This window comes from Bombina bombina, chromosome 3 (assembly GCF_027579735.1).
Source record: "Bombina bombina isolate aBomBom1 chromosome 3, aBomBom1.pri, whole genome shotgun sequence".
NCBI classification, from domain to species: domain Eukaryota; kingdom Metazoa; phylum Chordata; class Amphibia; order Anura; family Bombinatoridae; genus Bombina; species Bombina bombina.
The window spans coordinates 1,234,951,711-1,234,974,441 of NC_069501.1; positions in this window are offsets into that span (position 1 = coordinate 1,234,951,711).

Here is a 22,731-nt window from a genome sequence, read left to right on the forward strand (position 1 = left end):
AGCGCAACAAGTAACAGATCATAATTCTCATAGCATTATTATTCTTCTTCAACATGCTAATAATTTTATTTGTGATGCCATCTTTGATATCATTAGAGTTGATGTCAGGTATATGTCTCTAGCTATTTTAGCTAGAAGAGCTTTATGGCTTAAAACTTGGAATGCTGATATGTCTTCTAAGTCTACTCTGCTTTCCCTTTCTTTCCAGGGTAATAAATTGTTTGGTTCTCAGTTGGATTCTATTATCTCAACTGTTATTGGAGGGAAAGGAACTTTTTTACCACAGGATAAAAAATCTAAATGTAAATTTAGGTCTAATAATCGTTTTCGTTCCTTTCGTCACAACAAGGAACAAAAACCTGATCCTTCATCCTCAGGAGCGGTATCAGTTTGGAAACCATCTCCAGTCTGGAATAAATCCAAGCCTTTTAGAAAATCAAAGCCAGCTCCTAAGTCCACATGAAGGTGCGGCCCTCATTCCAGCTCAGCTGGTAGGGGGCAGATTACGTTTTTTCAAAGAAATTTGGATCAATTCCGTTCACAATCTTTGGATTCAGAACATTATTTCAGAAGGGTACAGAATTGGCTTCAAGATAAGGCCTCCTGCAAAGAGATTTTTTCTTTCCCGTGTCCCAGTAAACCCAGCGAAGGCTCAAGCATTTCTGAAATGTGTTTCAGATCTAGAGTTGGCTGGAGTATTTATGCCAGTTCCAGTTCTGGAACAGGGGATGGGGTTTTATTCAAATCTCTTCATTGTACCAAAGAAGGAGAATTCCTTCAGACCAGTTCTGGATCTAAAAATATTGAATCGTTATGTAAGGATACCAACATTCAAAATGGTAACTGTAAGGACTATCCTGCCTTTTGTTCAGCAAGGGCATTATATGTCTACAATAGATTTACAGGATGCATATCTGCATATTCCGATTCATCCAGATCACTATCAGTTTCTGAGATTCTCTTTCCTAGACAAGCATTACCAGTTTGTGGCTCTGCCGTTTGGCTTAGCTACAGCTCCAAGAATTTTTACGAAGGTTCTCGGTGCCCTTCTGTCTGTAATCAGAGAACAGGGTATTGTGGTATTTCCTTATTTGGACGATATCTTGGTACTTGCTCAGTCTTCACATTTAGCAGAATTCATACGAATCAACTTGTGTTGTTTCTTCAACATCATGGTTGGAGGATCAATTTACCAAAAAGTTCATTGATTCCTCAGACACAGGTAACCTTTTTAGGTTTCCAGATAGATTCAGTGTCCATGACTCTATCTTTGACAGACAAGAGACGTCTAAAATTGATATCAGCTTGTCGAAACCTTCAGTCACAATCATTCCCTTCGGTAGCCTTATGCATGGAAATTCTAGGTCTTATGACTGCTGCATCGGACGCGATCCCCTTTGCTCGTTTTCACATGCGGCCTCTTCAGCTCTGTATGCTGAACCAGTGGTGCAGGGATTACACAAAGATATCTCAATTAATATCTTTAAAACCGATTGTACGACACTCTCTGACGTGGTGGACAGATCACCATCGTTTAGTTCAGGGGGCTTCTTTTGTTCTTCCGACCTGGACTGTAATTTCAACAGATGCAAGTCTTACAGGTTGGGGAGCTGTGTGGGGGTCTCTGACAGCACAAGGGGTTTGGGAATCTCAGGAGGTAAGATTACCGATCAATATTTTGGAACTCCGTGCAATTTTCAGAGCTCTTCAGTCTTGGCCTCTTCTAAAGAGAGAATCGTTCATTTGTTTTCAGACAGACAATGTCACAACTGTGGCATACATCAATCATCAAGGAGGGACTCACAGTCCTCTGGCTATGAAAGAAGTATCTCGAATTCTGGTATGGGCTGAATCCAGCTCCTGTCTAGTTTCTGCGGTTCATATCCCAGGTATAGACAATTGGGAAGCGGATTATCTCAGTCGCCAAACGTTACATCCGGACGAATGGTCTCTTCACCCAGAGGTATTTCTTCAGATTGTTCAAATGTGGGGATTTCCAGAAATAGATTTGATGGCCTCTCATCTAAACAAGAAACTTCCCAGGTATCTGTCCAGATCCAGGGATCCTCAAGCGGTAGCAGTGGATGCATTGTCACTTCCTTGGAAGTATCATCCTGCCTATATCTTTCCGCCTCTAGTTCTTCTTCCAAGAGTAATCTCCAAGATTCTGAAGGAATGCTCGTTTGTTCTGCTGGTAGCTCCAGCATGGCCTCACAGGTTTTGGTATGCGGATCTTGTCCGGATGGCCTCTTGCCAACCATGGACTCTTCCGTTAAGGCCAGACCTTCTGTCGCAAGGTCCTTTTTTCGATCAGGATCTCAAATCCTTAAATTTAAAGGTATGGAGATTGAACGCTTGATTCTTAGTCAAAGAGGTTTCTCTGACTCTGTGATTAATACTATGTTACAGGCTCGTAAATCTGTATCTAGGGAGATATATTATAGAGTCTGGAAGACTTATATTTCTTGGTGTCTTTCTCATCATTTTTCCTGGCATTCTTTTAGAATTCTGAGAATTTTACAGTTTCTTCAGGATGGTTTGGATAAAGGTTTGTCTGCAAGTTCCTTGAAAGGACAAATCTCTGCTCTTTCTGTTCTTTTTCACAGAAAGATTGCTAATCTTCCTGATATTCATTGTTTTGTACAAGCTTTGGTTCGTATAAACCTGTCATTAAGTCAATTTCTCCTCCTTGGAGTTTGAATTTGGTTCTGAGGGCACTTCAAGCTCCTCCGTTTGAACCTATGCATTCATTGGACATTAAATTACTTTCTTGTAAAGTTTTGTTCCTTTTGGCCATCTCTTCTGCCAGAAGAGTTTTTGAAATATTATGTTGAAGCTACTAAGAATTTCTGAAAGACTTCTAGTCTATTTGTTATCTTTTCCGGTTCTAGGAAAGGTCAGAAGGCCTCTGCCATTTCTTTGGCATCTTGGTTAAAATCTTTAATTCATCATGCTTATGTCGAGTCGGGTAAAACTCCGCCTCAAAGGATTACAGCTCATTCTACTAGGTTAGTTTCTACTTCCTGGGCGTTTAGGAATGAAGCTTCGGTTGATCAGATTTGCAAAGCAGCAACTTGGTCTTCTTTGCATACTTTTTCTAAATTCTACCATTTTGATGTGTTTTCTTCTTCTGAAGCTGTCTTTGGTAGAAAAGTACTTCAGGCAGCTGTTTCAGTTTGAATCTTCTGCTTATATTTTCAGTTTTTTTCGTTATAAGATTTAAACTTTATTTTTGGGTGTGGATTTTTTTCAGCGGAATTGGCTGTCTTTATTTTATCCCTCCCTCTCTAGTGACTCTTGCGTGGAAGATCCACATCTTGGGTAGTCATTATCCCATACGTCACTAGCTCATGGACTCTTGCTAATTACATGAAAGAAAACATAATTTATGTAAGAACTTACCTGATAAATTCATTTCTTTCATATTAGCAAGAGTCCATGAGGCCCACCCTTTTTTTGTGGTGGTTATGATTTTTTTGTATAAAGCACAATTATTCCAATTCCTTATATTTATGCTTCGCACTTTTTTCTTATCACCCCACTTCTTGGCTATTCGTTAAACTGATTTGTGGGTGTGGTGAGGGGTGTATTTATAGGCATTTTGAGGTTTGGGAAACTTTGCCCCTCCTGGTAGGAATATATATCCCATACGTCACTAGCTCATGGACTCTTGCTAATATGAAAGAAATGAATTTATCAGGTAAGTTCTTACATAAATTATGTGTTTAGCAGTTACGTTATAGCATTAACCCCTTTGTGTGCATAGCAATGTGTTGCAGACTGTTTGGCAACCAATTGGGGTTAAAGGTTCCTCAGAATCCATCCTTAAAATATGAAAAGTGATGTTTCCATTTCACACATATTGAATTCCTGTCAACAAGTTTTTTTCTAGATTCCAAAAAACTCAACGCCCCTTAACCAATTTCCATATTTGGTAGTTTCCCAGGTGGCAATCCTTAGGTAAATGTGTCTATAATCCAATATATGAAATCAGTTCTATAACCTAACCATATATATACGGCCATTAGTTATATTGTGTAATTTCACCTACAGAGAATAGTTTTACATCATGTAGCCACATACAAGAGCAATTAATCAGTAACTGCTCAGAGCACCTTTATGTGAAAATAAAATAAATATTTAATTAGCCTGACGTTATTTCATTGTGTTTTGAATAAAGCCCTAAAGACACTCAGGGTTTTACTGTCCAACAGTGTAAACTTCAGCCCTGAGGAGTCCTTTTTGGCCACACCCCAGTCTTAGTAAAGAGAGGTGTGGTGGTTAACGCATTTCGCTCCTAGTTCCTTGCAAAAAGCTGGATGAAAGTTATGGTGTGACCATAAGTTCTGTTAAAAGCAAGTGTAAATGATAGCTTTTAGTGGCTTCCTGTATTATGTACAGAGCTTCCAAATGGGAAGTATGGTATTTTGAGAAAATCAGAAGACTGATTTTATGTACGACATATTGGTTTGAAAATGTTATTAATTTATTATGTTTACATTACTTTGTGTATTCTCTGCTTTACTGGACAACTAAGTTAGTCCATTGTTATGGGTTTGTGGCACCTTTGCTTGTTGTGGACAGAAACTTGATTTCCTAACATTTCAGAAACATATATTCAGGATCCGATGTGATTACTGATGAGGGTAAAATTTAGATGGACCTTGATGAATATGTTGGCATTTTAGGGCAGATTTGGACAATTTGAGGTTGGGATGGTCCACAAAGCAGGATAACTCTGAGCACCAAGTACAGTGGTCCTAAGGGACAGATCTAGGGCTTCCCTAACCTGGGAATATGGTGGGTAGCGCATGCCTAAACATTGTGACTTCAGCACTTGTCTAATGTTTATGGCTGGTGGTTCAAGGTTACAATTTACACGTTGAGAATCTCAGATTTTTGTGTATGCTGAAAAGTTGCTTAAGGAAACATGAAGATAAACATTAAAGTTTTGTGAATTAGAACTTGCAATAAAAAAACAAAACTTTACAAACCTTTGTTGAAGTGCATATATAGATATGTTGGTTACTCATAAGTGTTTGCAAAAAAAAAAGGTTTTAAAATATTATACACTTTTAAACACTAGATGTAAGAAGTGTTTTTGCACCAATTTGAAACATATTAGTGCTCAATAAACATGCACCCTCTGAGCATATCTAGGTATGCTGTTCAACAAAAGATACCTAGAGAATTAAGTACATTTGATAATAGAAGTAAATTGGAAAGTTTTTTATTGCACACTCTGAATCATGAAAATGTAATGTTGGCTTTCATGAATAATAAAGATAAGTTAATAATACCAGTATTGTAACAGAAAGGTTTTTATGTCTATTCACTATCTCTTTACATATTGTCTTAAAAGGAATAAAAATATATACTTTTGAGGTCTCATTACTTTATATATGAACACATTCTTTACATTGATCCACCTGCGCAGAAAATCCCAGTATTAAAATTAATTCCATTGGCTGCGGGGGAAAAAATGTAACTATATTTAAAGATATAGTTCTTAAGTATCAACACAAACTAAAGGGAAAAAAACAAACACCAAATCTGCTCAAATAAACCAAACACACAGGACAAGTGAGATTAGTTAAAAAGAAACAAAAAAACTACTCAATATAGAGGAGGTCATATTATATATTTTTTTATGTTCCTTTAAATATATTATAATTATAACTGTTGTTGCTTATAGTAAAAGCAAACTTGTTGGTTCATTATTACTCATTATTTGATGACAAGGATCCATCCTACGTATAATAGCAAATCTGCCATTCCCAAACCAACCCTAGTTCATGGTGTACAGCAGCAATTAGGAAATCATTTTCTGAAATATCAATTGCTTGTCTTTGTACAGGATTTGTTATTCACCTTTAACAGCACTTTATACATTTATTGTTATGGATTATTAATGATTATAATACCATTTAGTTATTGGATGTCAGAGTGGGATTTGAAAATTAAATTGTTACATGTAGTAAAAATAAAGCACTAAGCAGTGGTTTATACTTATTAGAAAACCAATGCAATATGTATTTGTCATTTTTTAAAGGATTTTACCTTTTATTTCTGTTTTTTTTTTAAACTTCATTTGTGTGGTCTCTACAGGAAGGCAAACTTCTTTGAAGTTTTTGTAGGAGACACATAAAATAGTCAGTTTATTGCCCATGATTGGTAAAGGACTTTTGCTGGAAAAAACATTCGACAGCAGAACTTAAGTTCTGTTATGATATCTCCCTTATCTAGCTGCAGGCAGGGGCTATAATGAGAATTTCTAAGTGCTCATTTAGCAAGAAAACAAGTTTTGATGTTTTTTTTAACACAATCTTATGTTTACTTTAATTTAACATATATATGTATAAATTATTTTGTGAACATTTTTCATCAAAAGTATAAGTAGCATATTTAAGTTACTGTTGAGTTGGGCAATGTTCAGGGTTTTGTATGTCTGCTTGGTTACATGTAGAGACATAGCCATACACGTAACAGTCCCAGAGGTGAAAGAATCACATTTTATTATTAAGTAATGTCCAGCTTAATTATAAAATCAACTGAGGTAGTAGACATGGTTTTTTTCATGTAATTGGCAAGAGTCCATGAGCTAGTGACGTATGGGATATACAATCCTACCAGGAGATGCAAAGTTTCCCAAACCTCAAAATGCCTATAAATACACCCCTCACCACACCCACAATTCAGTTTGACAAACTTTGCCTCCTATGGAGGTGGTGAAGTAAGTTTGTGCTTGATTTTTATGATTTCTTCTGTGATAAGCGCTTCTAAGCATTCTGAAGCCTAATTCCTCTCAGAGTACAGTGTTTGTCAGAGGGATAGTATCGCCTATTTGATTTTATGGTTTTCCTCGCAGGAAATCTTTTTAAGAATTCTCTGTTATCGGTCGTAGAGATTCATCTCCTACCTCCCTTTTCAGATCGACGATACACTCTTATATACTCTTATATACCATTACCTCTGCTGATAGCTTTCAGTACTGGTTTGGCTATCTGCTATATGTGGATGGGTATTTTTCGCTAAGTATGTATTGTGTTTGTTATGACGCGAGTTGCGTCATTTCCGGATGTTGGCGCCAAAAAATGTCTTGACTTCCTTTTGCGTTGTGCGTCATACTTGGCGCCAAAAAATTTAGTTTTATTTTACCTCACTTCCTATATTCTCCTTGCCTTCTTTATGCTCAGAGGGCTATGCTATTTTGCTTTTTTTGCCAATTTTAGCATTTGCATTTTTTCCCATTCCTGAAACTGCTATATGTGGAAATAAGATATTTCTGTTTAAATGTTATTTTTTCTTTTACATTTTACAAGATGTCTCAATCTGATCCTGTCTCAGAAGCTGCTGTAGGAACCATGCTGTCTGAACACAGTTCTACCAAAACTAAGTGTATCTGTTGTAAGATAGTGGAGATTATATCTCCATCTGTAGTATGTAAAAGTTGTCATAATAAGCTTTTACATGCAGAAAAGGTTTCTATTGGTGCTAGTACAGTATCTGTTGTTCCTTCAACATCTAAAGTACATGATATCCCTGTTGATATGAAAAATTATATTGCTGAGGCGATACAGAAGGCTATGGCTGCTATACCACCTTCAAATAAACATAAAAGGTCTTTTAAAATTTATCATAATACTGATGAAATTTGTAATGACCGACAACATACTGATATATCCTCCTCTGATGAGGATCTCTCTGACTCAGAAGATCCTACTTCAGACATTGACACTGATAAATCATCTTATCTTTTTAAGATTGAGTATATTCGTTCTTTGTTAAAAGAAGTGTTAATAACTTTCGATATTGAGGAGTCTGGTCCTCTTGATAATAAATCCAGTAAATGTTTAAATTCTGTCTATAAACCTCCTGTTACTACTCCTGAGGTTTTTCCTATTCCTGATGCTATTTCTGATGTGATTGCTAAGGAATGGTCTAAGCCTGGGACTTCTTTTGTTTCTTCTTCAAGGTTTAAAAAGTTATATCCTTTGCCAGTGGCTAAATTAGAGTTTTGGGGAAAAGTCCCTAAGGTTGATGGGGCTATTTCTACTCTTGCTAAACATACTACTATTCCTATGGAAGATAGTACCTCTTTTAAGGATCCTTTAGATAGGAAGATTGAATCTTATCTAAGGAAAGCTTATTTGCATTCTAGCTATATGCTCAGACCTGCCATTTCTATAGCTGATGTTGCAGCTGCATCAACTTGTTGGTTGGATAGCTTAGCACAACAGGAAAAAGACTCTGATTTGCATAGCATTGTTAGTTTGCTTCAACATGCTAATCATTTTATCTGTGATGCTATTTTTGATATCATCAAGATTAATGTTAAATCTATGTCTTTGGCTATTTTAGCTAGAAGAGCTTTATGGAATGCTGACATGGTTTCTAAATCTAGGTTACTATCTCTATTATTCCAGGGTAATAATTTGTTTGGTTCCCAGTTGGATTCTATTATTTCCACTATTACTGGGGGGAAGGGAGTTTTTTTGCCTCAAGATAAAAAGTCTAAAGGCAAATCTAAAGCTTCTAATTGGTTTAGTTCCTTTCGTCAGACTAGAGAACAGAAAACCACTCCTTCCCCTAAAGACTCTGGCTCCAATTGGAAGCCATCCTCGAGTTGGAATAAATGAAAGCCTTACATAAAAAACCAAAGCCAGCCCCTAAGACTGCATGAAGGTGCAGCCCTCAATCCAGTTCTGCTGGTGGGGGGCAGATTGAAATTATTTAAAAACGTTTGGGCAGGTTCCATTCAGAATCATTGGATTCAGAATATTGTCTCTCAGGGGTATCGAAAAAGTTTTAGAATAAGACCTCATGTGAGAAGATTTTTTGACTCTCACGTTCCAACAAATCCTGTGAAAGCTCAGGCTTTTCTGAAGTGTGTTTCAAATCTAGAGCTTTCAGGAGTGATTGTACCAGTTCCAATTCTGGAACAGGGTCTGGGTTTTTATTCAAATCTATTCATTGTCCCGAAGAAGGAAAATTCTTTCAGACCAGTTCTGGATCTGAAGTTTTTGAATCATTTTGTAAGCGTCCAAACTTTCAAGATGGTGACTATAAGGACTATTCTGCCTTTTGTTCAGCAAGGTCATTACATGTCCTCAATAAAACTTACAGGATGCTTATCTTCATATTCCGATTCATCCAGACCACTATCGGTTTCTGAGATTCTCTTTTCTAGACAAGCATTACCAGTTTGTTGCTCTTCCATTTGGCCTAGCAACAGCTCCAAGAATCTTTTCGAAAGGTTCTCGGTGCCCTTCTATCAGTAATCAGAGAGCAGGGTATTGAGGTGTTTCCTTATTTGGACGATATCTTGGTACTGGCTCAATCTTTTCATTTAGCAGAATCTCACACGAATCAACTTGTGTTGTTTCTTCAAAGACATGGTTGGAGGATCAATTTACCAGAGAGTTCCTTTATTCCGCAGACAAGGGTCACCTTTTTAGGTTTCCAGATAGATTCAATGTCCATGACTCTGTCTTTAACAGACAAGAGACAAATTAAATTGGTTTCTGCCTGTCGAAACCTTCAGTCTCGATCATTCCCTTCAGTGGCTATGTGCATGGAAGTTTTAGGTCTCATGACTGCAGCATCGTACGCGATCCCCTTTGTTCATTTTTATATGAGACCTCTGCAGCTTTGCATGCTGAATCAATGGTGCAGGGATTATACACGGATATCACAGTTGATATACTTAAATCCCAACATTCAACTCTCTCTGTCCTGGTGGTTAGTCCATCATCGGATTATTCAAGGGGCCTCTTTTGTTCGTCCTGCCTGGACTGTGATTTCAACAGATGCAAGTCTCACAGGTTGGGGAGCTGTCTGGGGGTCTCTGACAGCACAAGGAGTTTGGAATCCTCAAGAGGTAAGGTTACCAATCAATATTTTAGCACTCCGTGCTATTTTCAGGCCTCTTCAGGCTTGGCCGCTATTAAAGAGAGAATTATTCATTCATTTTCAGACAGACAATATCACAGCTGTGGCATATGTCAATCATCAAGGGGGAACTAGCAGTCCTTTAGCGATGAAAGAAGTATCTTGGATACTTTCTTGGGTGGAATCCAACTCCTGTCTAATTTCTGCGATACATATCCCAGGTGTAGACAATTGGGAAGCAGATTATCTCAGTCGTCAGTTTTTACATCCAGGGGAGTGGTCTCTCCATCCAGATGTATTTTGTCAGATTGTACAGATGTGGGGTCTCCCCGAAATAGATCTGATGGCTTCCCATCTAAACAAGAAGCTTCCCAGGTACCTTTCCAGGCCCAGGGATCCTCAGGCGGAGATGGTGGATGCGTTAGCAGTTCCTTGGTTTTACCAACCTGCTTACATTTTTCTGCCTCTAGTTCTTCCAAGAGTGATCTCCGAGATCATATTGGAACAATCGCATGTGTTTCTGATAGCACCAGCCTGGCCTCACAGGTTTTTGTATGCGGATCTTGTCCGGATGTTCATTTGCCAACCTTGGCCACTTCCTTTAAGGCCGGACCTTCTGTCTCAAGGGCCGTTTTTCCATCAGGATCTCAAATCGCTAAATTTAAAGGTATGGAAATTGAACGCTTAGTACTTAGTCATAGAGGTTTCTCTGACTCAGTGATTAATACTATGCTACAGGCTCGAAAGTCTGTTTCAAGGAAGATTTATTATCGGGTTTGGAAAACCTATATTTCATGGTGTTTTTCTCATAAATTCTCTTGGTATTCTTTTAGGATTCCTAGAATTTTACAGTTTCTTCAGGATGGTTTGGATAAAGGTTTGTCTGCAAGTACCTTGAAGGGACAAATCTCTGCTCTTTCTGTTTTATTTCATAGAAAGATTGCTAAACTTCCTGATATTCACTGTTTTGTTCAGGCTTTGGTTCGTATCAAGCCTGTCGTTAAATCAATCTCTCCTCCTTGGAGTCTTAATTTGGTTTTGAAGGCTTTGCAGGCTCCTCTATTTTAGCCTATGCATTCTTTGGATATTAAAGTACGTTCTTGGAAAGTGTTGTTTCTTTTGGCTATCTCTTCAGCTAGAAGAGTTTCTGAATTGTCTGCTCTCTCTCGTGAGTCTCCTTTTCTGATTTTCCATCAGGATAAGGCTGTTTTGCGGACTTCGTTTAAATTTCTTCCTAAGGTTGTAAATTCTAACAACATTAGTAGGGAAATTGTTGTTCCTTCCTTGTGTCCTAATCCCAAGAATACTCTTGAAAGATCTTTACATTATTTGGTTGTTGTAAGAGCTTTGAAATATTATGTCAAAGCTACTAAAGATTTCAGGAAAACTTCTAGTCTATTTGTTGTTTTTTGTTGTCCTAGGAAAGGTCAGAAAGCCTCTGCCATTTCTTTGGCATCTTGGTTAAAGCTTTTGATTCACACGGCTTATTTAGAGGCAGGACAGTCTCCGCCTCAGAGAATTACAGCTCATTCTACTAAATCAGTCGCCACTTCTTGGGCTTTTAAGAATGAAGCTTCGGTTGATCAGATTTGCAAAGCAGCAACTTGGTCTTCTTTGCATACTTTTACTAAATTTTACCATATTGATGTATTTGCTTCTTCTGAAGCAGTCTTTGGTAGAAAAGTTCTTCAGTCAGCTGTCTCAGTTTGATTCTTCTGCTTATGATTTAAGTTTTTTTCTTGAAATTTATAAGAGAGACTTATTTATTTTATTTTTTGTGGATTTAATTTTTTCAACGGAAATAGCTGTTTTTATTTTATCCCTCCCTTTCTAGTGACTCTTCTGTGGTCTCCCACATCTTGGGTATTTCTATCCCATACGTCACTAGCTTGTGGACTCTTGCCAATTACATGCAATAAAACATAATTTATGTAAGAACTTACCTGGTAAATTAATTTCTTTCATATTGGCAAGAGTCCATGCGGCCCACCCTTTTTTATGGTGGTTATGATTTTTGTATAAAAAGCACAATTTTATTTCCAGTTCCTCTTTTTGTATGCTTTTTTACTCCTTATTTTATCACTCCACTACTTGGCTATTCGTTAAACTGAATTGTGGGAGTGGTGAGGGGTGTATTTATAGGCATTTTGAGGTTTGGGAAACTTTGCCCCTCCTGGTAGGATTGTATATACCATACGTCACTAGCTCATGGACTCTTGCCAATATGAAAGAAATTAATTTATCAGGAAAGTTCTTACATAAATTATGTTTTTACGTGTTTTGGCAGAGCAACGCCTTATTCATAGACCTGTTTCTCCTTCTTCCATCTCTGTTTTATTCACAAAGGTGCAATCTGATAGGTACAAAGAGTAACCTCATACAGGTGAAAGTTAAAAAGCAAATTAAGGGGAACAGACTACGATACCAGTTTCTATACAAAATGTAGAGACAGGAAAAAAAGTTATTTTAACTGACCCACCTGTGAACAAGCAGATAAAGTCAGCACTTACAATAGACACTTACAATAGGTAGTAAAGTCTATTGTAAGAGTTTGTTGTCCACTGTTGACCTAGGTGGAAGTCACTGCTTATCCCAAAGTGTTAATTAAGTTCCCAAGACCAGGAGTTAAGTTTGTTTGTTCAGTTTGTCAGAAACTTGGTAACTGTACATAAAATATCAAACTTCTTGGCTTTTTTGACATCTTTGAAGCTTTACACTGCAATACCGGGAGTTTCATAAGAACACATTTACAAGTTATATGGTACACAAGTTAGGGTTTTAGGAGGATGATTGTTTTTTATTTAGACTTGAAACTTATCCTGTTTGCCATTCACAGACCAGGAGCTCCCTTGGTCTCTGTAAGCTTAGGTCAACTCAGACAATGTGCTTCCTTTGTCCAAGAATAAAATGAGGCACCCAACTCTCCATTCAGTACTATCTAAACCCAACCTTAGTCAGCAGTTTCAAAAACAAACGTTTAGCCAAAAACATACTGATACCCATCTCTTAAGGCGACAATGATCCTCTCTATGTCCGTGATTCAATGGATTCACTGCATCACATCATGAAGCAGATCATGTGTCTTTAAAATAAAGGTTCTTCTCAGGAATGTTGCGATGACAAGAATGTCTCTTGTACAGGTATTACACAGTCCAGATTGTCTATTGGGGAGTGATCTCCCATTACCCCTTAACATTACTTACTATTATGATCATCAACTATAATATTCTTGCACTGTCATGTCCAGAGACAAGATTGTGCTTGGCTATCTCATAGATACAATATTGTGGACAAATGCCAGACATACGTAGCTGGCTTTGACTTTTAAACCCTATTTAATCACTACAGTCCTCTCCAGAATAAATTTGTAGTTTGAAACACACCGTTACTTATAGTCTGTAACATACCTGAATGCAAAATACATGATTAGGTACAGACATCAAATATTACTGTCTGTCTGGAGTTGTTTGCTACAAACAAAATTTTTGAGTATGAAACAAAACTTTTAATAAGGTCATTAAAAATTGTGGAGCGCTAAGAGTGCATGGCAAACAAACTAACACAGTTTGTGCTAGCAGGTAGCTCTGCACTTTAGAGATTGATGCCTACACCACACAGTATTTATTAGGTAGGGGGAATCAGGTTAGCTATCTGCAATCTAATCTTATAACTTCCTTTTCATGACCATCATCCTATATCAGGCTTAGATTATATTACATTCTGTAGGACTAACCAGCAGCAACTTAAGGTCTCATTTGATTAACTGTACAATAAATTCTGGTAAATGATATGAGCTTTACTGTTCATTTCTTTGAGTTTATCGTATTTATTTTATATAGATTAATAGCGATTAGGATGAAAAATTAGGAATACCCATATCACTGTGGTACATTGTCCAGATATTTAATCAATCACTGTGGATCTTCTACACAATAGTGTGTGATTTCACTTGTTTTTAGTGAATGGTATCCATAGTAAAGCATAGAAATCGGCAAGGGAGATTTTTATCAATGGTTTGTTGTCGGAATTCTAGTCAGTCACAGAAGTGGAAGTGTTATCCAAAGACGCATTATGGTTTTCTTAATGTATATACGCACATTTGTATATAGGTTTTGCATTTAATTACTCATGTGGTTCTGAGCTGTAAGCACTAGTCATACACATAGCAGAATAATTTATCTGAGATTTATTCAGGACAGCTTCCATGAAACTCTTGGACAATACAAACTGCTAAATTGCCAAGTACATGTTTGAATGTAAATTCATTTCTTGAGATAGATATCTTTACCTCCCTACGTTTTAACCCTGTAGCTACATAAGTGGACTGCAAGAAATTGACAATCAGTGATTCATCCCTTTCTGGCAGTCAGGAGGTTAAATGGACATGGGACTAGAGTGTATTAAATTGTTTGCAAACAAGTCGTTTACCTTTATTTTGTCATTTGAAACAACTATTTTTGCCAGTTACATAGCAGGTTTTCCTCATTAAACATCCACCCATAATTAACGTTTCAATATTAAGTGTTATGTATATATAGAAAGACAACATGAGCAGGTCTGCTCTTCCCACAGACACAGTCCATTTAAATGGGCACATCCTAGTTAACAATGGGTGTTATTTTTAATGAACAAAACTGGTTAATTAGAATACAAAAAATAACTTGAAGGAAAAATGTCCCATACATTTAATACTCTGCAGCAGGTATAGCTAGTAATTGGGAAAGTTATTTTACAGTAGTGTCCCTTTAATAATTTACTAATCTGTACCAGAGGGCCCTGCAAACTTGCAATGTTCTGCTTGTCGTACCTTTATATAAAAATTGTTGCAAAACATTTATTTTCTTTGGACACTGTGCCAATCCCTTTTTAAACCACTTTGTACCTGAGGGCATTTTTAAAACAAAATGTTAATTAAATTGTTATAAACCCATTAAAGTGCTGGAGGGTGTCTGCAAAGATAATTGTTATTTTGACTCCTTCAGCGCTGCAGGAAAATTAAGTCCTAGTTACATTTTAATCCCACAATGCACTGCTATTAGGCCTCTTCAGCATTTAGATGGGTGTAAAAAATCTTTATTCTTTTTAAATTTTATTTTTTCTTATTGTAGTAAATGAAAATATAAACTCCCAGATGTATTGTAAATAGTAACATATATTACTGTTCCTGTACATATTGTTTTCCGCGTCTCATTGTTTAAATAATTCTGACAGCATATTTTTCTATAACTTGTCTAAAGATTCACCTGACTCAACCTAGTGCCCTCACATCAATGACATAACCACTCTAGCACCTTAGGTGAGAATGGTGCGTTGATGATGTTTTTTGGTGACCAGCTACAATATTAATGTAATGTTTAATTTTTGTCACTGTGGATTCTTTGTAATTAAAGTTCATTAGTGTCAGACCGGTCAACCTTGTGTGTAATTTATTTTGTCATTTTTTTTAAAATTTAGGTTGTAAAGATGTACGAAAAGATTAATATTTTGGAGAAAGATTGCCTCACCTCAGATTGAGATTGCTTTTTAAAGGGGCAATAACCACTTTGAAATTGTAATTAAAATGATTAATTATGCACAGTGAAACTGCTTTTCAATTATTTATTCATTATTTATTTTGTCCTTTCCTCTGTCATTTAAGTCCTGAAAACTGAAAGAGCACATGGCCGATTCACAAGCCCTAACCCTGCCACATTTATGTCTCTTATTTGCAGTTTGTTATCTTATATTTTCTGCTGAAGCCAAGAACTTGTGTTATTGTTAACACAATGACTGTGGCAAGTCCTGTCTCCATGTTGGCTCCTCAAGAACTGTTTGGCCACTGAAACACAATTGCAGCAAACAAGGTAGTTCAGACTCTACTGATATGTTAATCTATTGTAAGACTGCAGAAAACAATAAGATGACAAGGTGTTTACTGTCTCTTTAATAAACTACGGTTATGAGCAGGTTTTTGAAGACACAGTACTATGAGATATAGGAAAACACAAGTATATGGTTTAAATGCATGCTTTACATTCACAGTTATTTCACCAAATGATTCCTTGTTAACTTGGGGATTTGTTACAATTTCTACTTCCTTTGGGTCACAATTAAATGACACTGAACCCCAAAAAAATTATTTTGTGATTCAGATAGAGCAACAATTTTAAACAACTTTCTAATTTACTCCTATAATCATTTTTTCTTTGTTCACTTGCTATCTTTATTTGAAAAAGAAGGCATCTAAACTTCTTTTTTTGGTTCAGGACTCTGGACAGCACTTTTTAATTCATGAATGAATTTATCCACCAATCAGCAAGAATAACCCAGGTTAATCACCAAAAATGGGCCGGCATCTAAACTTACATGCTTGCATTTCAAATAAAGATACCAAGAGAATGAAGAAAATGTGATAATAGGAGTAAATTAGAAAGTTGCTTAAAATTGCATGCTCTATCTGAATCACGAAAGAAACAATTTGGGTTCAGTGTCCCTTTAAGATACTTTATCACTTGAACATCTGTTTTTAAAAGGAAGATATGTTACCTCGAAAATGTCTTCAGCTGAGCAGAGTAATTGCACTGTGAGAAGTTTTCCTTTTTTTTTTTTTTTTTTTTACTGCCACCTGCATATGTAAAAATAGCAGCCAATCAGCATCATCATTGCTGATTTCACCACCATAAATGTAATGAGATTCCATAGTAAACTTCCTAACTAAGAAGTGAGATAAAGTTGTCTGCACATGCCAGCTACAAAATCCCTCGCAAGTCCCAGGACAAAGCATTCTGGGTAAATGTTTGAAAAGTCCCTTTACAATAGAATTTGGCTACTCAGGTATCATCCTCTTTTACTAAGCAGTGTTCATGTGAAATTTTGTAGTCAGTGTGTTACCAAAATGGAAGTGAATCAGCATAAAGGGACATGAAATCCCAAATGTTTCTTACATGATTCAAATAGTGAAAACAATTTAAAATACCTTTCCAATTTACTTCAATTATCAAACTTGCTTCATTCTCTTGGTATCCTTTTGTTGAAGGTGCTGCAATGCACTTTTCGGAAAGTAGCTCAACACAGCAGGGTAAGCCAATGATAAGACACATTAGTGCAGCCACCAATAAGCAGCTAGCTTTCCAGTAGTGCATTGCTGTTCCTAAGCCTGGACAGGTATACTTTTTAACAAAGGATACCACGAGAATGAAGCAAATTAGATCATAGAAATTAATTGAAAAGCTGTTTAAAATTACATGCTCTATCTGAATTATGTAAGTTTAATTTTAATTACTGACCCTTTAATAAGAGCATCACGAGTATAACACCAACTTACATTTTTACACCAGGAAGCTCTGGAAGAGTTTGGAGCAGTCTGGGTGAGGCAGGACTGAGTTTGGGGGTTTCTGAAATGGCAGTTAGCCTTAGTGAGCTTTAAAGACAAACAAGTAAAGAAAGGTTAAAAGTAAAGTAAACAGTAAATTGCAGTTAAAGGAAGTCTGAGTTCCCTATTGTACAGATTGAAAGATATTTCCCTCCCACCATACTTGTTGTCCTATAAATGTCCTGGTTTTACAAAGTCAAATCAGAGACCCCCAGCATAAATCCAATGCGCGAAATGACACACCCTTCCTTGAATGTGACTCCGCCTATAAGTCTACCTGACTCCACCCCCAACCTCCCCATACTAGTGACGACACATCTAGGCATTACTAAATGATTACATTAAATAAATAAAACACGGACACAAAACTTGGGTGAAAAAGGCCGCAGCCCGCATTTATTAAAATTAAATGAAGATCAAAACTTTATTCAAATACACCAACTTCATTTAAAGGTGCTTGCCCTAAACAAAAGGACATGCCTTCCACTGGCTCTCAGCCAGGCATGCCCCCAGCTAAAATCTCTCCCCATATCTGAGGAGGTACCCACAATAATATTCCACTTTTTAGGCTAGCACCCCGCCACTGCACGAATTACAATCGTGCACTAACCCACAGGGCTAAGGCCTTTTTCACACCTTCACTTAAATTAAAATTAAACAAATGAAGCCCAATCTCATTAAGGTGAATACCATCTTTTAAAAAGAAACATCTACCCATTTCACCTTCAAACTCTACATGACGAATTGCACAACCACCCAATTTTGCAACGAAACTGGAAATAGTCCTATTAACGTTCTTTCTGGAGCAGTCCAATTTCCTAACATCCCAGGCTGATCTCCAGCAAAGTCTGCATTCTATGTCAGACCAAACCACCGTGATATGAGGAAATAATTCCTTTAATCTAATGATGTCCCATTTAATCATATATATTAACTTTTTCTGGGACATAAAACCAAGGTCATTGCTTCCCGCATGAATGACAATAATATCAGGAGGGTGGAAAAGCCTAGCCCAACTAATAACATGTCCCACCAATTGATCCCACCTCAAACCCCTAATGCCAAACCATTTAATAAAAACATTCTCAAATGAACAACAAAGTTGGGACCCCGCATCTTTACATGAAGCAGCTTTCCTCGCCCAGTAAATATAGGAGTGCCCAACGATCCAACAATGCGGGGGACCTGCTGAAACAGAAAACTATCACACTAAATCTGGCCTGACATATAACTTGAAGCAACCAGACTTCCACCGTCCAATCCTTTTCACCACACCTTCATTCAAACCCAAAATACTCGCATCCGTAGCTGCCCCAATCCTAAAGGAATGGCATCCAAAATCCTTACTATCGACTCCAATCTCCACTAACGCTTTTTTCAACACCGCTTCAAGCTGAAAACGAGATAAACACGACCCATCTTCATGGATTAACAAAGCCCTACCCTTTAAACCCCTCCTCAAATTAAAAAATTCCTGAACTGCCGTAACTGGGCAGCACACCCCACCAATCTGTTTCAGGCTAACCCAACAACCCCTACCTTCTTGATCAGTTTTCGATTTCTTTAGCCATAACAAAACCTCTTTCGAATTCAACACAATATCATTCAAATCAAAACCACCTAGACTCCAACGATTCGAGGAAACCAATTCAGATACCCTAAAAGCACCAAAATATGCTAATAAAAAAGCTACTTTAAATAATGATACTTCAAAACAAGAAAAACAAACTTTTTGTAAAACTAAAACTACTCTTTCTAATAATGAAAAATTTAAAGGACGCCTCTTATCCAAAACTACTCTCTTCCTTAACAAGCCTCTCACTGCCATACGAATACAAACATTTTTAGACAAATCCTCCCAACCTAACAATTTAAACAGGAAGGATAAAGCCGACATGTTACGCTTTATCAGTGATTTAGAAAATGTTTTAATTCCCCACACCTCTATCCAATCCAAAAGCAAACTCACTTCATCCACATGCTTATCATTCTCAACAAGTTTATTGAGCCACTGGACCCAAACAGCCAAATACGCATTCCAAGTTCTAGGAGCTAAAGCTCCCCTCACCATATTCAAAACTCTAGAAAATTCAGGTACCACATCTCCTCTGGGCACGTAGCCCCCACAGTGTCTGCATCCGGAACTGCTTCTCGAAACCTCTGCCACTGAAAACGAGAAAGAGCATCAGCCCCTATATTCTCCTTTCCGGGAACATGAACAGCTCTAAAGTACACATTATGTTTCAGACATTCGAAAACAAACATTCTGATCAAACCAATAACAGGCTTTGAACTAGAAGATAAACGGTTGATGGCAAAAACCACACCCATATTATCTGAATGAAATAACACTTTTTTGTTTTCAAAATCACGACCCCAAATCTTCAAAGCAACCACTAAAGGGAATAACTCCAAAAAGACCAGGTTTCTAGTCAAGCCAGCTGCTGCCCAAACACCGGGCCAAGCACCAGAACACCATTTATTGCCAAACAATGCACCAAAACCATGCGCACCCGAAGCATCTGTAAATAAATGCAATTCACTGTTCGCCACTTCTACAGACTGAATCAAGGAAATACCATTGAAGTCCTTTAAAAAAGCTTTCCAAACACGCAAGTCCTCCTTAACCTGACCAGACAAGCGGATCCTAAAATGAGGAACCTTAACTCCCACTGTTGATAAAGACAATCTCCTGCAAAAAATCCTACCAACCGGGATAATCTTGCAAGCAAAATTTAACTTGCCAACTAAAGATTGAATCTCCCTCAAAGAAAGCGTCTTTCTCCTAAGAGCAGAATCAACCGAAATTAACAAATCCTTAACCTTGTCTTCAGGAAGCCTGCATTCCATGAAAACTGTATCAATACAGATACCCAGAAAACTAATAACCGAAGAAGGCCCTTCGTCTTTTTCCGATGCAATAGGGATACCAAATTCCCCTGCCATAGCCAAAAAAGAATCCATAAGAACCTGACACGAATTCTGTCCAGACGGACACACAAAAAGGAAATCATCCAAATAATGGATAACTGATGACAACCCAGAAATCTGTTTTACCACCCATTCCAAAAAAAAAGCTAAATTTTTCAAATAAAGAACAAGAAATGGAACAACCCATAGGTAAACACAAGTCCACAAAATAAGAACCATCCACAAAACAGCCCAATAAATGATGGCACGATGGGTGCACCGGCAACAACCTAAAAGCAGATTCAATATCGACTTTAGCCAACAATGCGTTAGCACCTGCCTCCCTAACCAGAAACAAAGCTTTATCGAAGGAAGCATACCTGACCATAGAAAGTTCGGGTTCAATACCATCATTCACCGAAAAACCTTTCGGAAAGGACAAATGATGTATAAGCCTAAATTGATTCGGTACCTTTTTCGGAACGACACCCAAGGGGGACACCCTTAGATTATCAAAAGGAGGAGCAGAAAATGGACCTACCATTCTACCCAAAGAAACCTCTTTCCGAATTTTTTGCAACACCACCTCAGGGAAATCCTTAGCAGACTTAAGATTACCGGCAAAAACAGACTCAATACCTTTAACAAATGGAATAAGGAAGCCATCATTGAAACCATTGAACAGAATCTCCGCCTCAGAAGCCATACCCCTTCTCCTACCGTACAACCTTAACCACGGCTCCATCTTTTCTACTTTCACCGGAGTCTTGGCTTTGAATGACACTATCTGCCTTAGATGCAGATTTTGCCCTCTTGAAGCACTTAACACTGGAATGAATTCCTCCACAAAAGGAACATTCGTGCTTGTACTTGCAAGCCGCTCCAAACTTACACACCCCTTCATTGAACTGAAAACAGAGACCTTTCCTAAAGGCCACTGCAGATGAAGCTGGCGATGAAGCGCTTGAGACCCCTCCCGAACCCCGAAAGGGCTGAACCAATCTCAACTGAGTCATAAGCTCCAACGAAATGCCCATATCCCTATCATCCCATAGCATTTCCGGCCGAACCGCCAAACGCTGGCGGAACTGCTCATCATACTTCCACCAAGCTAAACCACCATAAGTACGACAAGCACTTGCTATTTCGTCCAAGTAACAAAATAAAGAAGAACACAATTCAGGGTTCTTCTCACCGATAACACTAGCTAAAATACAGAATGCTCTAGACCCAGGCACCAACAGGACCCGAGGGAACACTGACAATAGCCTGAGAACTGTTAACAACACTAGCATTAGACTGAGAGCTACTCTCCATCTTAGAAACTAAATCCTTCAAACCTCTTAATAAAACTTCACACCTGTCATCAGACGCACTCACATTCAACACCTGCAACTCACTACTCACACCTGTATTACGTGAAGCTCTGGATAACCCTCTGGATGTACCTGTCTCCTTCCTTGCATCCGGGCGTAAAGATTCATTTCCATGCCTCGGAACCCCTCTATCTCTGTGATCTAGATCTCCTATGCCTCACTCTCTCCCTTGACTGACTGTCTAGTGTACCCCAGACAGACGTTTCTGAATCCTGATTCTTTCTGACAGAAATAGGCGACCCGGATCTTACCCGACGCCGTGCAACTGGAATCCTGGACCTTCTTTCCTGATTCCTGCCTTCTCCTGAATTAACCTGTGACCAAGAGGATGCATAATCCCTATTATCTACAATACTACCGCTAACATAATCATTAACATCCCTTTCACCCCTGACAAAACTATGTCTATCCCTGTTTACAATACCCTCAACTAAAGGAGAATTCATGCCCACTGGACTACTAATGAACCCCCCAGCTTTTTCTGGAACTAAAGCCTTAATTAACTGATTTAAAACATCAATACCCCCTACCTGTTCCGTTGAAACTGGTCCTGAACAAGATGGTAACTGCTCCTCCTCATCACCAAAGTTGCTATATTGCTCCTCAATCCATAGAGAGTCTCCCTTTTCATGGCCGCTCCGACTAGCTCCGTCAGTCTGACCAGCATTGCAGCACCTATCCTGTAAAACAGCTGGGGGAAAAGACACATTACCCTGCCTAACGGCAGCCCCCCTTAATTCTTTAATACCCTGATTGATTCCACTATCCCCACTACTGTTGAATTGATTACCACCCCTATTGTCATAACCCTGCTAAAACCCTACATCTAAACTAGCATCCTGAGCCACAGTGTGAACAGGTCCAGCTACATCAGTGCAGTGATTCGTCTTCCTTACAGCTTTTTTACCAAACCCTTTAGTGCTGGGGTCTTGAAAATTTAGCTCCCGCCTAACCGCATCAGCCACTGGTCTATTTAACATCCTAGCTTCAGGCCTAGAGCCCGTTTAATTCCTATTCCCTGTGTGACCTGTTAATACTACATTGGCACCTTCATTGAGGGCCGTGATATCCAGACCCTGTGCTCCTCTAGGCCCTGAGGCCGTAATACCCCTCCGGGAAGATGAGCCCTCAAGGCCTGTAATGGCCGTTACCTGGTCACGAAAAGGCGCTAAATTCAAATATGACTCATCTTCCGAGTCTTCC